Raw genomic sequence first — 21419 nt, forward strand, 5'->3', positions numbered from 1 at the left:
TCTGTACATTGGTTTTGGTGGCATCAGTTACCTCACTTGTATCACCCTACATTTCATTTTAAATAGATGCCAACAGGTTGTATTTAGGATGCTACAGTTTAAAACTAAATAATAAGATTTTAAACCTACCAGTAAATCTATTTCTCCTAGTCTGTAGAGTATGCTGGGGACTCCGTAAGGACCATGGGGTATAGACGGGCTCCGCAGGAGATAGGGCACCTAAAAAGAACTTTTACTATGGGTGTGCACTGTCTCCTCCCTCTATGCCCCTCCTCCAGACCTCAGTTAGAGAACTGTGCCCAGAGGAGATGGACAATACAAGGCAGGATTTAGAAATCCAAGGGTAAGATTCATACCAGCCCACACCAATCATACCATGTAACCTGGATCATACATAACCAGTTAACCGTATGAACAATAACAGTAACGGTCCAAGACCGATTCCAACTGTAACATAACGCTTATGTAAGCAACAACTATATACAAGTCTTGCAGAGTTTCCGCACTGGGACGGGCGCCCAGCATCCTCTACGGACTAGGAGAAATAGATTTACCGGTAGGTTTAAAATCTTATTTTCTCTTACGTCCTAGAGGATGCTGGGGACTCCGTAAGGACCATGGGGTTTATACCAAAGCATCCAATCGGGCAGGAGAGTGCGGACGACTCTGCAGCACCGACTGAGCAAACGCTAGGTCCTCATCAGCCAGAGTATCAAACTTGTAGAATTTAGCAAAAGTGTTTGACCCCGACCAAGTCGCCGCTCGGCAAAGCTGTAATGCCGAGACGCCTCGGGCAGCCGCGCAAGAAGAACACACCTTCCTAGTGGAATGGGCCTTAACCGAATTTGGTATCGGCAATCCAGCCGTAGAATGAGCCTGCTGAATCGTATTACAGATCCAGCGAGCAATAGTCTGCTTCGAAGCAGGTGCGTCAATCTTATTAGCAGCATACAGGACAAACAGAGCCTCTGTTTTCCTAATTCTAGCCGTCCTGGCTACATAAATCTTTAAGGCCCTGACTACGTCCAGGGATCTGGAATCCTCCAGGTCACTTGTAGCCACAGGCACCACAATAGGTTGATTCATATGGAATGAAGAAACCACTGTAGGCAAAAATTGCGGACCTGTCCTCAATTCAGCTCGATCCACATGAAAAATCAAGTAGGGGCTCTTGTGTGACAAAGCCGCCAATTCTGACACTCGCCTTGCTGATGCTAAGGCCAACAACATGACCACCTTCCAGGTAAGAAATTTCAACTCAACCTTGTTAAGCGGTTCAAACCAGTGTGATTTTAGGAACTGCAACACCACATTCAGGTCCCATGGTGCCACTGGAGGCACAAAAGGGGGCTGGATGTGCAGCACTCCCTTTACAAACGTCTGGACTTCTGGAAGAGAAGCCAATTCCTTCTGAAAGAAAATCGAGAGGGCCGAAATCTGTACCTTAACAGAGCCTAATTTCAGGCCCATATCCACTCCTGTCTGTAGGAAGTGGAGAAAACGACCCAGATGAAAATCTTCCGTAGGTGCATTCTTGGTCTCACACCAAGACACATACTTTCGCCAGATACGGTGATAGTGCTTTACCGTCACCTCCTTCCTAGCCTTTATTAAAGTAGGGATGACCTCTTCCGGAATCCCCTTTTCTCTAACGTCCTAAGTGGATGCTGGGGACTCCGTCAGGACCATGGGGAATAGCGGCTCCGCAGGAGACAGGGCACAAAAATAAAGCTTTAGGATTAGGTGGTGTGTACTGGCTCCTCCCCCCATGACCCTCCTCCAAGCCTCAGTTAGGTTTTTGTGCCCGTCCGAGCAGGGTGCAATCTAGGTGGCTCTCCTAAAGAGCTGCTTAGAAAAAGTTTTTAGGTTTTTTATTTTCAGTGAGTCCTGCTGGCAACAGGCTCACTGCATCGAGGGACTTAGGGGAGAGAATTTCAACTCACCTGCGTGCAGGATGGATTGGATTCTTAGGCTACTGGACACCATTAGCTCCAGAGGGAGTCGGAACACAGGTCTCACCCTGGGGTTCGTCCCGGAGCCGCGCCGCCGACCCCCCTTACAGATGCTGAAGATTGAAGGTCCGGAAACAGGCGGCAGAAGGCTCTTCAGTGTTCATAAAGGTAGCGCACAGCACTACAGCTGTGCGCCATTGTTGTCACACACTTCACACCAAGCGGTCACGGAGGGTGCAGGGCGCTGCTGGGGGCGCCCTGGGCAGCAATATTTAATACCTTTATGGCAAAAGAATACATCACATATAGCCATTGAGGCTATATGTATGTATTTAACCCATGCCAGATATCTAAAACTCCGGGAGAAAAGCCCGCCGAAATAGGGGGCGGGGCTTATTCTCCTCAGCACACAGCGCCATTTTCCTGCTCAGCTCCGCTGTGAGGAAGGCTCCCAGGACTCTCCCCTGCACTGCACTACAGAAACAGGGTAAAACAGAGAGGGGGGGCATTTTTTGGCGATATTTTGATATATTTAAGCTGCTATAAGGAACAACACTTATATAAGGTTGTTCCCATATATATTATAGCGCTTGGGTGTGTGCTGGCAAACTCTCCCTCTGTCTCCCCAAAGGGCTAGTGGGGTCCTGTCTTCGATAAGAGCATTCCCTGTGTGTCTGCTGTGTGTCGGTACGTGTGTGTCGACATGTATGAGGACGATGTTGGCGTGGAGGCAGAGCAATTGCCGATAATGGTGATGTCACCCCCCAGGGAGTCGACACCGGAATGGATGGCTTTGTTTATGGAATTACGTGATAATGTCAGCACATTACAAAAATCAGTTGACGACATGAGACGGCCGGCAAACCAGTTAGTACCTGCCCAGGCGTCTCAGACACCGTCAGGGGCTGTAAAGCGCCCTTTACCTCAGTCGGTCGACACAGACCCAGACACAGACACTGAATCTAGTGTCGACGGTGATGAAACAAACGTATTTTCAAGTAGGGCCACGTTATATGATCACGGCAATGAAGGAGGCTTTGCATATCTCTGATACTGCAAGTACCACAAAAAGGGGTATTATGTGGGGGGTGAAAAAACTACCTGTAGTTTTTCCTGAATCAGAGGAATTAAATGATGTATGTGATGAAGCGTGGGTTAACCCAGATAGAAAAATGCTAATTTCAAAAAAGTTATTAGCATTATACCCTTTCCCGCCAGAGGTTAGGGCGCGCTGGGAAACACCCCCTAGGGTGGATAAGGCGCTCACACGCTTATCAAAACAAGTGGCGTTACCGTCTCCTGATACGGCCGCCCTCAGGGATCCAGCTGATAGGAGACTGGAAACTACCCTAAAAAGTATATACACACATACTGGTGTTATACTGCGACCAGCCATCGCCTCAGCCTGGATGTGCAGTGCTGGGGTCGTCTGGTTGGATTCCCTGACTGAAAATATTGATACCCTGGATAGGGACAGTATTTTACTGACTATAGAGCAATTAAAGGATGCTTTCCTTTATATGCGAGATGCTCAGAGAGATATTTGCACTCTGGCATCGAGAGTAAATGCGATGTCCATATCTGCCAGAAGGAGTTTATGGACGCGACAGTGGTCAGGTGATGCGGATTCCAAACGACATATGGAAGTATTGCCGTATAAAGGGGAGGAATTATTTGGCGTCGGTCTATCGGATCTGGTGGCCACGGCAACTGCCGGAAAATCCACCTTTTTACCTCAGACCCCCTCCCAACAGAAAAAGACACCGTCTTTTCAGCCGCAGTCCTTTCGGTCCTATAAGAACAAGCGGACAAAAGGACAGTCATATCTGCCTCGGGGCAGAGGAAGGGGTAAGAGAGGGCAGCAAGCAGCCCCTGCCCAGGAACAGAAGCCCTCCCAGGGTTCTGCAAAGCCCTCAGCATGACGCTGGGGCCTTACAAGCGGACTCAGGAGCGGTGGGGGGTCGACTCAAGAATTTCAGCGCACAGTGGGCTTGCTCACAGGTGGACCCCTGGATTCTGCAGGTAGTATCTCAGGGTTACAGGTTGGAATTCGAGAAGTCTCCCCCTCGCCGGTTCCTAAAGTCTGCTTTGCCAACGTCTCCCTCAGACAGGGCGACGGTATTGGAAGCCATTCACAAGCTGTTTTCTCAGCAGGTGATAGTCAAGGTACCCCTCCTACAACAGGGAAAGGGGTATTACTCCACGCTATTTGTGGTACCGAAGCCGGACGGCTCGGTAAGACCTTTCTCTATCGTCCTAGTGGATGCTGGGGTTCCTGAAAGGACCATGGGGAATAGCGGCTCCGCAGGAGACAGGGCACAAAAAGTAAAGCTTTCCGATCAGGTGGTGTGCACTGGCTCCTCCCCCTATGACCCTCCTCCAAGCCTCAGTTAGATTTTTGTGCCCGGCCGAGAAGGGTGCAATCTAGGTGGCTCTCCTAAAGAGCTGCTTAGAGAAAGTTTAGCTTAGGTTTTTTATTTTACAGTGAGTCCTGCTGGCAACAGGATCACTGCAACGAGGGACTTAGGGGAGAAGAAGTGAACTCACCTGCGTGCAGGATGGATTGGCTTCTTGGCTACTGGACATCAGCTCCAGAGGGACGATCACAGGTACAGCCTGGATGGTCACCGGAGCCTCGCCGCCGGCCCCCTTGCAGATGCTGAAACATGAAGAGGTCCAGAATCGGCGGCAGAAGACTCCTCAGTCTTCTAAAGGTAGCGCACAGCACTGCAGCTGTGCGCCATTTTCCTCTCAGCACACTTCACACGGCAGTCACTGAGGGTGCAGGGCGCTGGGAGGGGAGCGCCCTGGGAGGCAAATGAAAACCTATTTGGCTAAAAAATACCTCACATATAGCCTCCGGGGGCTATATGGAGATATTTAACCCCTGCCAGAATACACTAAAGAGCGGGAGACGAGCCCGCCGGAAAAGGGGCGGGGCCTATCTCCTCGGCACACAGCGCCATTTTCCTTACACAGCTCCGCTGGTCAGGACGGCTCCCAGGTCTCTCCCCTGCACTGCACTACAGAAACAGGGTAAAACAAGAGAGGGGGGGCAAAATAGTGGCAAAAATTATATTATAAAAGCAGCTATACAGGGAGCACTTATTATAAGGCTATCCCTGTCATATATAGCGCTTTTGGTGTGTGCTGGCAAACTCTCCCTCTGTCTCCCCAAAGGGCTAGTGGGGTCCTGTCTTCGTTAAGAGCATTCCCTGTGTGTCTGCTGTGTGTCGGTACGTGTGTGTCGACATGTATGAGGACGATATTGGTGTGGAGGCGGAGCAATTGCCAAATATGGGGATGTCACCTCCTAGGGGGTCGACACCAGAATGGATGCCTTTATTTATGGAATTACGGGATAGTGTCAACACGCTAAAGCAGTCGTTTGTCGACATGAGACGGCCGGACAATCAGTTAGTGCCTGTCCAGGCGCCTCAAACACCGTCAGGGGCTGTAAAACGCCCTTTGCCTCAGTCGGTCGACACAGACCCAGACACAGGCACTGATTCCAGTGGCGACGGTGACGAATCAACCGTATTTTCCAGTAGGGCCACACGTTATATGATTTTGGCAATGAAGGAGGCGTTACATTTAGCTGATACTACAGGTACCACTAAACAGGGTATTATGTGGGGTGTGAAAAAACTACCTATAGTTTTTCCCGAATCAGAAGAACTAAATGATGTATGTGATGAAGCGTGGGTTGCCCCCGATAAAAAGATGCTAATTTCAAAGAAGTTATTAGCTTTATACCCTTTCCCGTCAGAGGTTAGGGCGCGCTGGGAAACACCTCCTAGGGTGGACAAGGCGCTCACACGCTTATCTAAACAAGTGGCGTTACCCTCTCCTGAGACGGCCGCACTTAAAGATCCAGCAGATAGGAGGATGGAAAATATCCAAAAAAGTATATACACACATACAGGTGTTATACTACGACCAGCTATAGCGACAGCCTGGATGTGCAGTGCTGGAGTAGCTTGGTCAGAGTCCCTGATTGAAAATATTGATACCCTGGATAGGGACAATGTTTTACTGTCTTTAGAGCAAATAAAGGATGCATTTCTTTATATGCGTGATGCACAGAGGGATATCTGCACACTGGCATCACGGGTAAGTGCTATGTCCATTTCGGCCAGAAGAAGTTTATGGACGCGACAGTGGTCAGGCGATGCGGACTCAAAACGGCATATGGAAGTTTTGCCGTATAAAGGGGAGGAGTTATTTGGAGTCGGTCTATCAGATTTGGTGGCCACGGCTACAGCCGGGAAATCCACTTTTTTACCTCAAGCTACTCCCCAACAGAAAAAGACACCGACTTTTCAACCGCAGCCCTTTCGTTCCTTTAAAAACAAGAGAGCAAAGGGATATTCATATCTGCCACGAGGCAGAGGAAAGGGGAAGAGACACCAACAGGCAGCTCCTTCCCAGGAACAGAAGCCCTCCCCCGCTTCTACAAAAGCCTCAGCATGACGCTGGGGCTTCTCAAGCGGACTCGGGGGCGGGTGGCGGTCGTCTCAAGAATTTCAGCGCGCAGTGGGCTCACTCGCAGGTAGATCCCTGGATCCTGCAGATAATATCTCAGGGGTACAGGTTGGAACTAGAGACAGATCCGCCTCGCCGTTTCCTGAAGTCTGCTTTACCAACGTCCCCCTCCGAAAGGGAGACGGTTTTGGAAGCCATTCACAAGCTGTACTCTCAGCAGGTGATAGTCAAGGTACCTCTTCTACAACAGGGAAAGGGGTATTATTCCACTCTATTTGTGGTACCGAAGCCGGACGGCTCGGTAAGACCTATTCTAAAGCTGAAGTCCTTGAACCTGTACATAAAGAAGTTCAAGTTCAAAATGGAGTCACTCAGAGCAGTGATAGCGAACCTGGAAGAAGGGGACTTTATGGTGTCCTTGGACATCAAGGATGCGTACCTCCACGTTCCAATTTACCCCTCACACCAGGGGTACCTCAGGTTCGTTGTACAAAACTGTCACTATCCGTTTCAGACGCTGCCGTTCGGATTGTCCACGGCACCTCGAGTCTTTACAAAGGTAATGGCCGAGATGATGATTCTTCTTCGAAGAAAAGGCGTATTAATTATCCCATACTTGGACGATCTCCTAAAAAGGGCAAGGTCCAGAGAACAGCTAGAGAGGGGATTAGCACTGTCTCAAGAAGTGCTAAAACAGCACGGCTGGATTCTGAATATTCCAAAATCCCAGTTAATGCCGACAACTCGTCTGCTGTTCCTAGGGATGATTCTGGACACGGTTCAGAAAAAGGTTTTTCTCCCGGAGGAAAAAGCCAAGGAGTTATCCGAGCTTGTCAGGAACCTCCTAAAACCAGGAAAGGTGTCTGTACATCAATGCACAAGAGTCCTGGGAAAAATGGTGGCTTCTAACGAAGCAATTCAATTCGGCAGATTCCATGCACGAATTTTCCAGAGGGATCTGTTGGACAAATGGTCAGGGTCGCATCTTCAGATGCACCAGCGGATAACCCTGTCTCCAAGGACAAGGGTATCTCTTCTGTGGTGGTTGCAGAGTGCTCATCTATTGGAGGGCCGCAGATTCGGCATACAGGATTGGATCCTGGTGACCACGGACGCCAGCCTGAGAGGCTGGGGAGCAGTCACACAAGGAAGAAACTTCCAGGGAGTGTGGACGAGCCTGGAAACGTCTCTTCACATAAACATTCTGGAACTAAGAGCAATCTACAATGCTCTAAGCCAGGCAGAACCTCTGCTTCAAGGAAAACCGGTGTTGATCCAGTCGGACAACATCACGGCAGTCGCCCATGTAAACAGACAGGGCGGCACAAGAAGCAGGAGTGCAATGGCAGAAGCTGCAAGGATTCTTCGCTGGGCAGAGAATCATGTGATAGCACTGTCAGCAGTGTTCATCCCGGGAGTGGACAACTGGGAAGCAGACTTCCTCAGCAGACACGACCTTCACCCGGGAGAGTGGGGACTTCATCCGGAAGTCTTCCACATGCTGGTAACCCGTTGGGAAAGACCAATGGTGGACATGATGGCGTCTCGCCTCAACAAAAAACTGGACAGGTATTGCGCCAGGTCAAGAGATCCGCAGGCAATAGCTGTGGACGCGCTGGTAACGCCTTGGGTGTACCAGTCGGTGTATGTGTTTCCTCCTCTGCCTCTCATACCAAAAGTATTGAGAATTATACGGCAAAGAGGCGTAAGAACGATACTAGTGGTTCCGGATTGGCCAAGAAGGACTTGGTACCCGGAACTTCAAGAGATGATCACGGAAGATCCGTGGCCTCTACCTCTAAGGAGGGACTTGCTTCAGCAGGGTCCCTGTCTGTTTCAAGACTTACCGCGGCTGCGTTTGACGGCATGGCGGTTGAACGCCGTGACAATACTAAATTCTTTTGTCGTATAAACAACCCTTAGTGAAGTCTAAGAACACTGTACGCTGTTTACTTAAGAAGTACCGTAAGGATACGCTAGTTGCGTAACGATCGCTCAGCTGTGGGCGAGACGCTCAAGCGTCACGTTCGCTCACGGCCCAGTGATCACAGGACAGCACGTTGTTGGCTATGACTAGAGAAATGATTCGCTATGGCGTAGCGGACGCTCGAGACCACGAGGAGATCACCAGCGGCGCAGACGCTCACAACGCTATACCTTTATGTCTAAACCTTTTACCAATGTAATACACAGAATACCTTAATGTGAATACAGGGTGTAAGTGCAACCTTGTGTAACCTGACTAACTACAAAGCTGCTTGAGCGTCACCGACGCTCAAGTGAACACAACACTATAGGAAATACACAGATACGGGTTTAGGGTCCAAAGCCTATTAACTGTATTATATCTAATATACTTGTAAAAGAGAATAACAGTACAAATGATACACTACAATATAACAGATTCTTCCTAACCGATATACAATACTATCTAATACAATTCAATACTAGTCTAGGGGAGATGTGAGAGAAAAGAGAAAGGAGTGAGAGAGAGAAATGGAAAGAGATGAGAGAAATTGGCTCACAGTAAGACAATGATTACGGAGAGAAAACTTACGCACAAGGGGAAACGATCGCATGCGCCTGGACATCCAGCACCCGATTTTCAGCAATGAGAACCGTTGAAGAGTGAGAGCTGGATGTGGTCGGCCTGCCTATTTATGCCCCACACACAATGCAATCTAATGGTCCCTACAATCTTGTCATCCATTGGACACAGGAATTCGGCTTCGCATCATAACAAAAGGTCATTGGGTAATTCGTACAGGTGGGCTGTGACGATTTCAAACAGCTCAGGTGGGTGGGAAACTGGGTTTCCCGCCGCATACCTGAGTATGAGTAAATAATAGAAATGGACATAAACTTCTTATGTCCATAACTACCCGCACGAGCGATTAATACGCTCCAAACCAACACCGGAATATTGTTAATTAAATACTCTTCCGATGGGTACCAAACACTGCTATATGATTCCTGTTAGACCCTTCGTACAATACAAAGAGGGATTCCTCCGTTCAGGGACGTTCTATATTAACCAAACTTTCAGGAACTATTAAAGGGATCATGATCTATAAACTACATTAATTATGAAAATGTGTAACGAATGAGTCGCACGCTACGACTACATAAACTCTACCGTAAATACGCATATCGTGCGCCCGCGGGTGCACGCTATTGCGGGTATGCGCCTTCACGGGAGAGCGTACGCATGCGCAGCGCGGACCAGCGTGAGGTGCAAATATGGCAGCATGTATAGGGATATTTTTCTGACTTTGACAGTCCACCCTTTGGCAGTCAATAATAACTGCCACCTTCTAAAACATTTCAAAAGGAGAAAAATATATGTCAGGGGTTAATACATTTACATGGTTGGGTAGGGGAGGAGAGGAGAAGGTAGGAAAAGGGTATGACCTAGTGAGATAGCAGAAGCATGTGTGTATGAATCCGTGTTTGGGGGTCATGTATCATCGTGCCGTACGTGTTTTAAATCAAGCTTCGAGGCATTGCGAAGTATACATTTGAATTCCTTCTTATCCCGTGGTACGGGTCTGTGGATGGGCTGTCAAACTTTACCGAGCTCTTTTCGGCTGTGGTTGTAACAAAATGGGGAGCACATTTTAGTTGATGATACATGAATGGGGGAATATGTGATTGCTGATATCTGTGCCTGTATTCCCTATCCTATGTGTGTTATTACCTGAGGGTTGTAGAGATGAAGATGAAGAACACTTATGGAAAATGCAATGATATTCTATGTCAGGTAAATGTACATCTGTCGTCGAAGTTTTGTTCGGTATCAGTTGAAAGTCGTCTTCTTTGCGCTGTTTTGCTCCTTAGGCATGAGCAACAAGCTTTGTCAGTGCCATCAGATTTACAAAAAATGTTGGGCTAGCGTGAGTTTAAAAATACTAGGGAAACTGGGGATCCATGGCAAAGTTCATCAAGTGTCCATTTCTCAAGTGGTCAAAACTTCATCTTTGGTGCTTGTCTGTTGTCTGTATAGTGTCTCATCAACTTCCTCGTCCAAAAGGGGGTCTTTGTATCTTGGAGAAAAGCAGAAAAACAGGTGAAAGAAACGGACCGTATAATCGCATTTTCATCACATCCTGGTTTCTATCATTGGGTCATAAATCAAATCCAGGTTAATTACGGTTTCCTCACTCCTCAAGCTCATCACTTTTGTACTTTGTTTGCACCTCATTAAAGCCTGCCCGCATCTAAATATCAATCCAATAGATATAACAACACCCAAGATACATAGTAGAAACTTTCCAACATCCATTATGACTCCTTGAGCCCAGTCTCCTAAACCGGAGAACCAATTTCGCGGGTTCAACCATGACACCCAACCAGTCAGCTCATTACCTACAGCAGCAAGGGTGAGATTGTGTTTTCGACGAAATTCCCACTTTAATTGCAGAATGTCGTCCATCTTTTGGTCTATGACCTCTACCGGATCCTCGGTGCTATTTGTGATATACGTGCAACACTTTATGCCGTACTGTGTTGCCAATGTAACACAATATCCGCCTGTTACTGCTGTAAGATAATTAAGAACCATCCTATGCTGTACCAGTTCTGTTTTATAAGCTTGGAGTTCTCTTCCAGTGTATCTAAACGTGTCATCATACATTTCAGTGATATTATCTAACAAATTGGCGAGTGCGGAAATGTATCTATAATTCATCACTCCTCGAGCGGTGCGAGTGAAATCTAATGCTACCAGAACCTGAATCCCGGTGGATTCATGGATAAGATCAGAGGCCGGATGCTCTAACCTTTCTGACAGTTGTCTTTTAACTCGGTGCTCGTAATGGGTGTGAGTATAAGGAGCTTGGGCACCACGGTGTATGTCCTTCATTTTGTCATGTGTTATAGTCATCACTTCAGGCAATACTTTTCCAATATAACACAATCCTTCAGAGTTTGGGGCAAGCCACTTGTACGCCTTTCTCCCGCATATGAAATATGCATCATCGGGGAGAACATATGGGACGGAGAAGGACATTACCATGTTACACACCTTCCAGGTGAACTCTCCTGACCCTAATTCTTCCATCTGCTTAATGCACGTATCAGTTTGTACGATATGTGCACAGTATCCTGGTGATACCTCTCCAACTCTAGTAATCCTATTTCCTAAGGTATATCTATACCTGAAAGATTTTCCTCTACTGGCTATGTGGCGTACAAGCTCTGTATCTGTAGGCATTCTATCTGCTCTATGCGAAAAGGTCATGGTAAGGTTGCTCCATGACACTTCCCAATTTCCCGGCTTACGGGGATTGGAGATATTAAAACATAAGAGGGACCTATCCACATGGTACTGGTGGAGCTTCAAACTAGGAGGGCTGGAGATGTTAAACCTCCGGTCCACCGGTCTCCCACCACTTAGCTCAAGTACCTCCCCTAACGTTAAAGGAAATGGTACTAGCCCTGATTTGCTATGACCCTGAGGTACTTGAGAGCATACCCAACAATCTGTTTGGTTTAATACGTTACCCACTAAGGAGTGATAGTCACTCAATGGATGCCGGTCCATATGGATATTAAAACTGGATTGGCATTTCTTTATGCATCCATCTTCAATCAAATTGTCACAAAGCCTACAGATACAGTTTTCTTCGGCTAACAATCCATCACAATTTCTTCTATCGGATCGTTTTCTGATACTCGCCTTTGCTTGTTGGTTTGGTTGATCTTGGAAAACTACGCCTCCATCATCATAATCGGAACCCATTCCAGAACCTCTTTCGACCTCTATGGTACTCTCGCCGGAACAGACTGCTCTGGTCAACATCATGGTCAACAGGAAAATCCGGATCACAGTCTCTTGGGGCAAGTCCATCTTTGAGGAGGAAATGGAGAAGTATGAGAAGGGGGAAAAAGAAATTTCAAGGGAGAGGGGATGGGAAGTGGAGAAAAACAATAAAAGGGATTGGGGAGTCGACAACTGCTTTCGGTCTTCAAGGCTCAGGTGCCGCCTCAGTCCTCCTGGAACAGACACTCCAGTGATACAACCTCTACCGTCTGTTCCTTATCACGGGACTTCTCTGGATCAGCAACCTTCTTGCAGTGGGATGAATGGACCCAAGTCTCTCTCTCAGCAACCTTCAATGCTGTGGTGCTAGTCAATAAGACCTGGTATGGTCCTTCCCATCTATCAATAAGACAACCTGAGCGTAGAAAATTTCGTATCATTACATAATCCCCAGGTTCAATGTCATGACAATTACTATCTGGTAAATCAGGAATCACCAACTTTAGATTATCATTTTGATTCCTCAACTGCTTACTCATGTTAATCAAGTATTTTACAGTTACTTCATTGTTACATTTCAAATCATCCTGAGGGTTAATCATGACATGCGGTTGTCGACCAAACAGAATTTCAAAAGGGGACAGGTTAAGAGGGGACCTGGGAGTGGTTCTGATGCTATACAAAACAATGGGTAAAGCTTCTGGCCACGTCAATCCTGTCTCTGCCATTGCTTTACTCAATTTATTTTTAATAGTGCTGTTCACTCTTTCGACCTTCGCACTCGCCTGTGGACGGTACGGAGTGTGCAGCTTGCTATCAATTCCCATCAACTTACACATTCCTTGAAAGACATCACCTGTAAAATGGGTACCCATATCACTTTCGATTATCCTAGGGATACCATATCTACACACAAATTCTTGTACAATTTTCTTAGCTGTAAACATAGCGGTATTTGTAGCTGCTGGAAATGCTTCGACCCAATTCGAGAAAACATCTATACAGACAAGTACATATTTCAAATTTCGACATGGGGGTAATTGAATGAAGTCAATTTGTATTACCTGAAAAGGGCCGCCGGCAGGTGGGATATGGGATGGTTCTGTAGGTATTGCTTTTCCAATATTCTTTCTCAGACAGGTAAGGCATGACATTGCTCTTTTACTCGCATGAGAGGAGAATCCTGGGGCGCACCAGTATGCTCTTACCAATTTGCACATTCCCTCCTTGCCTAGATGGGTCAACCCATGAGCTGCTTCAGCCAGACATGGAAGGTATGCCCTGGGGGCCACTGGTTTACCATGTCCATCCGTCCAGAGCCCTGAGGACTCCTGGCCATATCCCTTTGCCTTCCAGACTGCTCTTTCCTGTGTGGAACACAAATTCTGCATCTCACACAACTTCTGTGTGTTGATGGTATTAAATACCATCAGTTGTGTGGTGTCTGTCTGTATGGGGGTAGCAGCTGCAAGCTTTGCGGCTTCGTCTGCTCGGCTGTTACCAAGGGATACTGGGTCTTGGCTATATGTGTGTGCTTTACATTTGATAACAGCCACTCTGTCGGGTTCCTGTATCGCTGTTAGAAGCCTTTTTATATAAGCTGCATGCGCTATCGGTGTACCAGCTGCCGTCATGAAATTTCTGAGGCGCCATAGGGCTCCGAAATCATGTACTACCCCGAAGGCGTATCTAGAATCGGTGTAGATATTGGCTGACTTACCCTTAGCCAATTCACATGCTCTGGTTAGGGCGACCAGTTCAGCAACCTGGGCTGAGTGAGGTGGGCCTAGCGGTTCCGCTTCTATGGTGTCTTGGTCATCTACGACTGCGTATCCAGTACACAAGTCTCCCGAGTCTGACTGTCTATGACAACTACCGTCAGTGTAGAACGTGAGTTCTGCATCTTCCAGTGGATTGTCACTGATGTCAGGCCTTGCGGTAAAATTTTGGGTCAAATATTCCATACAATCATGTGTATCTTCCTTTGTATTAAATCCTCCTTCCCCATCACTCTCACCTTCCACCCTTTGTGTCTGACCAGGCACACCTGGGAGAAATGTTGCAGGATTTAATGCGCTGCATCTCCTTATGGTGATGTTTACTGGGGCCATTAATGCCAATTCCCATCTTGTAAACCTTGCTGATGAGACGTGTCTGGTTTGGGCAGAATTCAATAAGGCAGATACCGCATGTGGTGTATGGATTGTGAGGTTGTGGCCTAGCACGACATCTTCGCTTTTTGTCACTAGCAATGCTATCGCCGCTACGCAAGCATGTGGGGAGGGATCGCGCTACCGTGTCTAGCTGAGCGCTGTAGTATGCGACTGGCCTGCTGGCGTCACCGTGTTTTTGGGTTAGTACACCTGCTGCGCAACCAGCACTTTCTGTTCCGTATAGTTCAAAGGGTTTCCCATAGTCTGGCATACCTAGTGCTGGCGCCTGCGTTAGGCACTGTTTGAGTCTCTCAAATGCTGTTTCGGATTCGTCAGTATGCGAAATCCTATCAGGTTTGTTTGAGGAGACCATTTCCTGCAAAGGTAACGCCAATATGGAAAACCCTGGGATCCAATTACGGCAATACCCACACATTCCTAAAAACGTCCTGATCTGTTGCTGGGTTTGTGGTAGAGTCATGTCTCTAATTGCTTGGATTCTATCAGCGGTCAGGTGTCTCAGTCCTTGTGTTAGACAGTGTCCCAAATATTTTACCCTAGTTTGGCATAATTGCAACTTGTCTTTGGAAACCTTGTGTCCTGTGTCTGAAAGATGAAACAGGAGCTGTTTCGTATCCCTCAGGGATGCTTCCAATGAATCAGAACACAGTAGTAAATCATCCACATACTGTATCAATACTGATCCACTCTCTGGTTGGAAAGACTGTAAACAATCATGCAAAGCCTGAGAAAATATACTTGGACTATCTATGAAACCTTGGGGTAGTCGAGTCCACGTGTATTGGACTCCTCTGTATGTGAATGCAAACAAATATTGGCTGTCAGGGTGCAGAGGTACCGAAAAGAAAGCGGAGCAGAGGTCAATAACAGTGAAAAATTTGGCAGTGGGAGGAATTTGCATTAGGATGACAGCTGGATTAGGCACTACGGGGAACTGACTCTCAACTATTTTGTTAATCCCCCTTAGATCCTGCACTAGCCTGTAACCCCTCCCCCCCACTCTTTTTAACAGGGAAGATGGGACTATTTGCTGTGCTGGACGTTCTTACTAGAATGCCCTGTTGTAGCAAGCGTTCTATTACTGGGAAAACTCCTAACTCCACCTCTGGCTTCAGAGGATACTGTGGGATTTTTAGAGCTATCCTACCATCTTTTACTTGTACAACTACTGGAGCTACGTTTGCCATTAATCCAGTGTCCTGTCCATCTTTTGTCCAAAGTGACTCTGGTATCTGAGATGTCATCTCTTCTACCTGGGATGGATTCCTATTTGTCATAATGGTATGTGACATTAATTTTGATGGGGAGTCTAACATGTCTCGCACTTCCTGAGCGTGATTCTCAGGAATGTCCAAGAATACACCCTCAGGAGTACAATAAATGACGCAACCCATTTTACATAGTAAGTCTCTACCCAGGAGATTAGTTGGTGCAGATGCAGCCAGCAAAAAGGAATGCTTGGTATGCAAAGGCCCTATTGTAATCTCGGCTGGTTTGCTAACAGGGTAGTGCTGGACTACTCCTGTTACTCCCATGGCTGGAACTGTCCTACCAGTGGTTCTCATGCCCACTGTCGAATTTATCACTGACTTGGCCGCCCCTGTGTCTACAAGAAAATTTAAAGTTTTACCAGCCACGTTGATTGCAATCTCTGGTTCACTTCCAAGACTGGCAATCAATTTAACTGGCTGCAGATTACAGGTATGGCCACACCCCTATTGGGTATGCTGACCTCCCTGAATCCCGCTGGCAGCAACTACTTGTGAGGGAGTTAGTTGGGAACTACCAGAGGCATGCCAGTCTCTGTTCGGGGGATATCTTTTTGTTTCTCCTGTATGTGGCTCAAAACTCCGCCTCTGTGGACCCTGCTCCCAATGTCGTGTGTCGTGTCGTTGTCTAGGGGGTTGAAAAGATCTTTGTACAATCTTTGTTCTACAGTCTCGTGCATAGTGTCCCTGTTTGTTACAAGAAAAACATGTTATTACACTTGACTTACCCACAGGATTCGGTGGTACATACGCAGGCTGCCTTGTGGTCAGCGCCTGTATACTTACTGACATCAACTTATCACTTTGCGACTCCCTGTGCCTAGTGATGTTTCTGTCGTGATCAATAGCAGCCTCTCTCAATGTGGACACTGACAGACCTCGCCAACATGGTTGCGTGGTCTGGACCCTAGTCTTTAATGTTTCCTTTAAACCATCCATCAGTACAGATACTGCTACTTCTTGATGGTTTGGGTTGGTCTTAATGTCTTCTATTCCAGTGTACTTTGCCATTTCTAATAGTGCCCGGTGGAAATATTCTGTTGCCGTTTCGGACTCTTTTTGTCTAATGGAGAATATCTTGTTCCATTTAACAACGGCTGGGAAATACTCCTTTAGCTGTAAATTTATCCTTTTTACATTATCCTTGTTGTACACATCTGAAAGCGGTACATCTTTATCTAGTCCACAATCAGCCAAGAATTGAACTGAGTCGACATTTGAAGGTAAACAAGCTCTCAGCAGTATCTGCCAATCCTTGTTGTTGGGTTCTACAGTGTTACCTAGATCCCTGATGTATTTTTGGCTAGCAACTAAGTCTTTCCTGGGGTCAGGAAATTCGGACACTATTGTTCTTAATTCCATTCGGGAAAATGGAGTGTACATGGCAATGTTCCTTATGGGAGTGGCTCCAGACACATCTGTTTTTCCATTGGGAACTGCTATTACCCTTACAGGAGCAATTCTAACAACCTCATTCTGTGTAGATTCTACAACTTGTGGTGAGATTGTTTCAGTGTAGTGCATGGTGCCGTACTTACCCGTTGACACGACTTCACCTATCCCTCCGCTAGGGGCCTTTGCTAATCTCGTGGGTGTTGCTGTGCCTACTGTGGTCTCTGCTATAGTGGCTGCGAGAGAGAGAGCTGAAATTGTTGCTGAATTGTCTTCTTGATCACACTCCTGAGGAAAGTTCAAAACAGGGTACAACTTGCACGGGTTAATAATTGCATGAGTTACTTGGTTAACATCATTAACATTTACAGGGTTACTAAGTGTTTGTGTTTTACAACCCAGTGCGTTTCTCTCCGCAATCAACTTCTCTCCTACTATATATGGTGGTGGCGGGGCTGTGGCAATCAATTTTCTGTTAGGGCCAGCCCCCGCCGCCAGAGCCAAACCTCTCTGTATCTCACCTTCCTGGTGCCATAACTGTAAATAATCATGATGCTGAATTCGTCTCTTTGTTGATTTTATGAGACATATCCTCCTCCTTAAATTTTGTAACACTTCTGGACTGAAGCTACCTATTCTTGGGAATTTGTCCCTGTCTTGTACAGTCATTCTCTCCCATTCATCACATAAAACCTCTGTGTGACTTCCGTATTTTTCACACATGATGTATCTTGCCGACCCGACTGGTCGGTTCTCTGAATCAACCCGAACCGAGGTTGATCGCCCCCTACCTGAACAATTGGCCCCCATAATCTGCAGGTGTTGCTTACTACTCCTTTGATCTTTATATCACGGTCTTCAGCGAACCCTTACAGCAAACCAAATTATTCAAAATAGGCCGGCGGTGGCGGTTTACCGAGTACCCCACTCACTCGCCCACCTCGACCAATACGACCTGATCACACCGATATGGTGCTGGCGTACTCGATACAGGGCCCTACCAGAAAGAACCTTCTGTTTACTGGAACATATGAGGGTTACCCGCAGGACACTTACTCTTTCCAGTAAAGGTGGGGTTGTTAGATAGTTCCTGAGTGACCAGCGAACTTCCCTTTAAAAATAAAAAATTACACAAATCACGTCAGAATGTACAAATAGCGTTTGTGACCACTTTACTCTAATGGTATTAGGTCAGATTACTAACTACTGCACACAATTACGTGCGGTACAATCGTTCAGTACATAAGCACTACCTGTTATGTACTGAGAGATCAGTGGAATCGATGTTTCCGGCCGCGATTCCTTCAGCAAGAGCTTATGGCCTATATGGGTTCTGCACCAACCCCCGGGGTTGTGCCTCTTGTACCTTTATAGCGGACCTCTTTGTCTCCTTATGACCTCCTGGTCTTGTCTGTATGACCTCCTGGTCTGACCTCCTGGTCTTGTACTGGTCCGCTATACTCTAATGCTCAAATATTATTTAACCAAGGATGCCTCCTTAGCCACCGTGTATGTCACTTACACGTATGTCCTACCTGATTTCTTTTGGTTCAACCTCTAAGTTGTATAAACTTGTATACAAAAACACACTCACTCAACACATGTACACTTTCATTTATATATCTATTTCTGCGCAGAAATTATTCTTCAGCCCAGCTGTGTTACCAATTAGGAGCAGGATCTGTTAAACTAAATTTCCGATTTTTCCAAAAATAGATTTGCGTTATTTACCGCGTCGCGTTATCTACCGCTGTGCGTTAATTATCGCTTTGCGCTAATTCGACTTTTCGTGACTTTGAGCTACGTGGGCGTAACCGGACGCTACGTTGCGTAATGTACGCTGCGTGTGTCTGCCTTTGGATTGCGTACGCTAGTCTTTGTTAGAGACACGTGTACGCAAAACAAAGATCCACCGTAACACAATTTCTACTTTTATCAATGTAGATGATCCCTGATCATCTACCGCCCACCACACTGACTGCCTTATCTCCCAGACAAGCCGTGTGTTGGTCTATACTTTAACTATTACCTCTATTATGAAATAACAGCAAATCTCTTTTAGCACTTTCTATCAACTATAAAAAATTGGCAAACAGGAATAGTGATATACGAAATTGAAAAAGAAATGCAGATATATATGTATGCGTGCGTGTATACGCAAGACAGAAGAGAAATAAACAGTTTTAAAAGACACAAGCGTTTTGTTCTTACTTCCGGTTCCCGGATTCCTTCAGCACTCTTTATCTAAGCGAAGCAGACGCTTATCCCGTCAGCACTGCGAGACAACCTCCCACCCTTTGCTGGGGGATAATGTCTGCTGATCTACCTAGTGCAGATATGAGAAGGACAGGACGAGTCCCCAATTGACAATACTAAATTCTTTTGTCGTATAAACAACCCTTAGTGAAGTCTAAGAACACTGTACGCTGTTTACTTAAGAAGTACCGTAAGGATACGCTAGTTGCGTAACGATCGCTCAGCTGTGGGCGAGACGCTCAAGCGTCACGTTCGCTCACGGCCCAGTGATCACAGGACAGCACGTTGTTGGCTATGACTAGAGAAATGATTCGCTATGGCGTAGCGGACGCTCGAGACCACGAGGAGATCACCAGCGGCGCAGACGCTCACAACGCTATACCTTTATGTCTAAACCTTTTACCAATGTAATACACAGAATACCTTAATGTGAATACAGGGTGTAAGTGCAACCTTGTGTAACCTGACTAACTACAAAGCTGCTTGAGCGTCACCGACGCTCAAGTGAACACAACACTATAGGAAATACACAGATACGGGTTTAGGGTCCAAAGCCTATTAACTGTATTATATCTAATATACTTGTAAAAGAGAATAACAGTACAAATGATACACTACAATATAACAGATTCTTCCTAACCGATATACAATACTATCTAATACAATTCAATACTAGTCTAGGGGAGATGTGAGAGAAAAGAGAAAGGAGTGAGAGAGAGAAATGGAAAGAGATGAGAGAAATTGGCTCACAGTAAGACAATGATTACGGAGAGAAAACTTACGCACAAGGGGAAACGATCGCATGCGCCTGGACATCCAGCACCCGATTTTCAGCAATGAGAACCGTTGAAGAGTGAGAGCTGGATGTGGTCGGCCTGCCTATTTATGCCCCACACACAATGCAATCTAATGGTCCCTACAATCTTGTCGTCCATTGGACACAGGAATTCGGCTTCGCATCATAACAAAAGGTCATTGGGTAATTCGTACAGGTGGGCTGTGACGATTTCAAACAGCTCAGGTGGGTGGGAAACTGGGTTTCCCGCCGCATACCTGAGTATGAGTAAATAATAGAAATGGACATAAACTTCTTATGTCCATAACTACCCGCACGAGCGATTAATACGCTCCAAACCAACACCGGAATATTGTTAATTAAATACTCTTCCGATGGGTACCAAACACTGCTATATGATTCCTGTTAGACCCTTCGTACAATACAAAGAGGGATTCCTCCGTTCAGGGACGTTCTATATTAACCAAACTTTCAGGAACTATTAAAGGGATCATGATCTATAAACTACATTAATTATGAAAATGTGTAACGAATGAGTCGCACGCTACGACTACATAAACTCTACCGTAAATACGCATACCGTGCGCCCGCGGGTGCACGCTATTGCGGGTATGCGCCTTCACGGGAGAGCGTACGCATGCGCAGCGCGGACCAGCGTGAGGTGCAAATATGGCAGCATGTATAGGGATATTTTTCTGACTTTGACAGCCGGATCCTAAAGGAAAAAGGCATGCCGGAAGAAGTCATTCCTACTTTGATTAAAGCAAGGAAGGAAGTAACCGTGCAACACTATCACCGCATTTGGCGAAGATATGTTGCGTGGTGCGAGGATCGGAGTGCTCCGACGGAGGAATTTCAACTGGGTCGATTCCTACATTTCCTGCAATCAGGATTGTCTATGGGTCTCAAATTGGGATCTATTAAGGTTCAAATTTCGGCCCTGTCGATTTTCTTTCAAAAAGAATTGGCTTCAGTTCCTGAAGTCCAGACTTTTGTTAAGGGAGTGCTGCATATACAGCCTCCTGTGGTGCCTCCAGTGGCACCGTGGGATCTCGATGTGGTTTTGGAATTTCTAAAATCTCATTGGTTTGAACCACTAAATAAGGTGGATTTAAAATATCTCACATGGAAAGTGACCATGTTACTAGCCCTGGCTTCGGCCAGGAGAGTGTCAGAACTGGCAGCTTTATCTTACAAAAGCCCATATCTGATTTTCCATTCGGACAGGGCAGAACTGCGGACTCGTCCGCATTTTCTCCCTAAGGTGGTGTCAGCATTTCATCTGAACCAGCCTATTGTAGTGCCTGCGGCTACAAGTGACTTGGAGGACTCCAA

At 46.6% G+C, this 21419-nt stretch overlaps 1 protein-coding gene across 5 annotated transcripts in view; it reads left to right on the plus strand.

Annotated features, from left to right (window-relative positions):
- The window catches only part of CCDC30 (coiled-coil domain containing 30), a 687183-nt gene that overhangs the window by 806 nt on the left and 664958 nt on the right, over window positions 1-21419 (plus strand). The window lies entirely within an intron of this gene.

The sequence above is a fragment of the Pseudophryne corroboree genome, chromosome 10 (genome assembly GCF_028390025.1).
Source record: "Pseudophryne corroboree isolate aPseCor3 chromosome 10, aPseCor3.hap2, whole genome shotgun sequence".
NCBI lineage: Eukaryota > Metazoa > Chordata > Amphibia > Anura > Myobatrachidae > Pseudophryne > Pseudophryne corroboree.